Source organism: Cibotium barometz, chromosome 47 (genome assembly GCF_041138505.1).
Source record: "Cibotium barometz isolate CiBa-2024 chromosome 47, ASM4113850v1, whole genome shotgun sequence".
Taxonomy (NCBI): Eukaryota; Viridiplantae; Streptophyta; class Polypodiopsida; order Cyatheales; family Cibotiaceae; genus Cibotium; species Cibotium barometz.
In genome coordinates, this window is record NC_141092.1 from 9,107,745 (window position 1) to 9,110,956 (window position 3,212).

Here is a 3,212-nt window from a genome sequence, read left to right on the forward strand (position 1 = left end):
CAAAGTGTTGGAACCTTTGCATCCCGCTTTAGCTTCTTGTGAAATGGCACAAAGCATGGTTGTCCTTTCTTTTGTTTCAACTTCTACCCAATCCTCTCCACCGGAATTAAAAGGGAACTCTTGAGAAGGGTCAAGAGTAGGCTCTTCTATCACCTCATTTGCACAATCTTGAAATTCAGCCTCATCCACATAATCCAATGGTGCCTCTTCATCTTTAACCACCTCAAAGATCATGTTAGCTTTCACCACCTTTGCCTTGCAAACCTTTTTATTCTCGAGACTCCATTTCTCATTGCAAAGGAAGCAAACCCCTTTCTTCCTCTTCTCCTCCATGGTTTGTGCATAACCACTAATTTTGATGGGGAGAGCTTCATTAGTGTCAATGGAACACTTTGTTTGGTGATTAAGATCACCATTAGCTTTTAAAAACATAATTAGTGCTTAAAAGCATATTTCTAGCATCTAATGACACTTATATTGGTGATTAGATTCACCATTAGTGTTTAAGAACACTCTTAGTGTATAAAAACACTTTGGAATGACTCTCCTTTGTTGGACTAGTAGCCTTATTAGTGTTAATCAATACTATTAGTGCTCATAAGCACACTTTGAAAAGCTTTGTGCTCTTGAAGATGATGTTGATGAAGCTTGATGAGAATGAGGCTCATGAATACCTCATGGTGTATGCCCACCACTTCAAGCTCAAAATAGGCTTTGCTTGCTCTGATCGCCACACTGATGTTTCCTCACCTATTGCCAAACACTTTGTCGATGCGCCTAGACCATCCACAAGTTCCCATCACTTGTCTCTCTCAACAATCGGGCCGGGCTATCGACATTAGACCAAGGTGGAGTTTCTATCTTTGATCAACATTGACATCACATTCTCAGATGCACCGTTAAATGATCGAGCTAAATAGTGCTTCTTTGAAGACTCTCAACATCAAGAGGGTCATTGTTGATAGTACTGTGCTGGAAGTAGATAGGCTAGAAAGTCTAATTCTAAGGGACTCCACATTTGAGCAATTTGAGCTTGTGAGAAAGGGAAATTTGCGGCATCTACGGATCGAGGTGCATTATACAATTAGAAATTGGGTAATCAGCCGATTTACTTGAGGAGGTGATTGTGAGTGATTTTACAATTATGTGGCCGAAATTCTATCAAATGATTTCAAGGGCAAGTAACCTAAGGAAGTTGTGGCTGTGGGGTCTACCGTTTGATGTTGAGGAGGAGGCAATTGACTTAGAAATGCTTGCCTTACCATTTCCTTGCCTAAGTTGGCTTGCTCTAAATTATGAGCTAGGGGATGGGCATTATCAGCATGCCTTCCATGGCTCTGCCCGTTTGGAGAAGGTGGTTGTAGTCGAGCTTGGTACATCCAAGATCCAGGAGCTCTTTGCTCAAAGGATTGTTAGCTTCTTGGAACGGTGCCTAAACTTGAAACGGCTAGGAATTTACGGTTCTGTCTCTCTGAGACCAAATGTCGTGAAGATCACTAGTTGATTGGTAGGTTCACTTCCTTGATGATCAATCTCATGGGTTAATACTAACACATCGATGTGATTTGAATTTTCTTGAAACCTATAAAACCAATAAATTACAACCCGGGCATTTGATTATTCTTTTACTGGTTGAAGTCCTATAGACTTAATTCTTGATGGGAGGTTTCCTAATAGTTTTTTTGTTGTGCAACTATGTTAATGAATGATACTTAAGGTCATATAGCTGCTTCAACTTTTTAATGAGCTTAGATGATTTTGACAACTAGAAGAAGTTAAGTCCGTTTGGGGAGAGTGAAAGGGAGGGAAGAGCAAGGGGGAGGGAGAAGGAGAGAGAGGGTAGTGTGGGCTGGGTGGTGGTGGGACAAGGAGAGAGGGAGAGGGTGGAGAGAAGAGAGAGAGAGGGTGGGAGAGTAAAAGGGAGGGAGAGACAGGAGAGGGAAGAGGGTGGAGAGGAGAGAGAGGGAGGGTGTGAAAGGGAGGGAGAGAGAGGAGAGAGAGGGAGGGTGGGAGAGTGAAAGGGAGGGAGGGAGAGGGAATTGAAGGAGGAGATAGAGAGGGGAGAGGATACAGAGAGATACCAAAGAGAGAGAGGATAGAGAGAGTTAGGAAAGACTAGATGGATAGAGCGAGTGAGATAGGGAGGACACACAAAGAGTGAGAAAAGAGAAGGATAGAGAGAGTGACAAGGGGAGGATATAGAGAGTTAGAAAAGAGAGACAAGGATAGAGAGAGTGAGAGAAGGAGAGTGAAAGGGAGGGAAGACAGAGAGGGGGAGGGAAGAGGGTGGGAGAAGGAGAGAGAGGGTGGTGTGGGCTAGGCTGGCTACGCTGGGCGGTGGTGGGCAGAGATGGTAGTGGCAATAGTTAGAGAGACGTTGTTCAAGTAGAGAGAGGGGACAACCAAGAAAAGCTCTCTCCACCAAGCTCCCTCAAAAATCACACTCGCAATAGAGCAAGTGAAAGTGCAAAGTGGAGAAGAAGAAGATGGCCTCCAGCGTGAGGTGAAAAGGAAGCCATTGTACACTTTTGCGAAGGTTTTTTTTTTTTAAAGGGTTGGCCTTCCACACTTTTTTTTTCCGAGAAAAGATTCTTTCATTAGTTATATAAAAAACGCCGTAGGGCTACAAAAGATCTCTGCTCATAAGAGAAACAGAGCAGTGACTACAGCAAGGCAGCCCGGGAGACTCTCCCTAGGTGTTGCAAAATACAAGCATCACATTAGGGAAAAAGGGAGCTCATTTTGGGGCCCTGTAAGAAATTCACTATTTTTCGATTTATTTCTCTCCTAAAAGATCTCAAAAATAATAAAATATGGAAACGTGGCTCAGAACTGTCAGTAAGGACTACTGAACTGTCAGTTCAGAAAAGAATAAGATAATCTTTTGTCTAACCAACACGATTTTGCATTAAATATCTCCTTAATTTTTTTTGTTTCTCGAAGATTTCGCATCTCTTTTGACGACGTGTGCAGGCCTCTCATAAAGAATCCATCACTGAACTTAATGATTGTATGGATACCGCCACACTTCCACAATTCATGTTACAAAAAGACTATGAGATTGACAAGCCAACTTTGCAACCTCAGAAGCACAAAAAATGGCTGATACTAGTGAGTTACAATCTCAGAAGAAGCGATTATACCATCTTCACATCGACTTAGAAGAACAATATGCTCCAGCACAAAAAAGACGAAAGGATACGGTGCTGAAT

At 42.6% G+C, this 3,212-nt stretch overlaps 1 pseudogene; it reads left to right on the forward strand.

Moving 5' to 3' along the window:
* The first annotated feature begins 677 nt into the window (after positions 1–677).
* LOC147611339 (F-box/LRR-repeat protein At1g67190 pseudogene) lies at positions 678–1,569 on the forward strand (annotated as a pseudogene).
* The last annotated feature ends 1,643 nt before the right edge of the window (positions 1,570–3,212 follow it).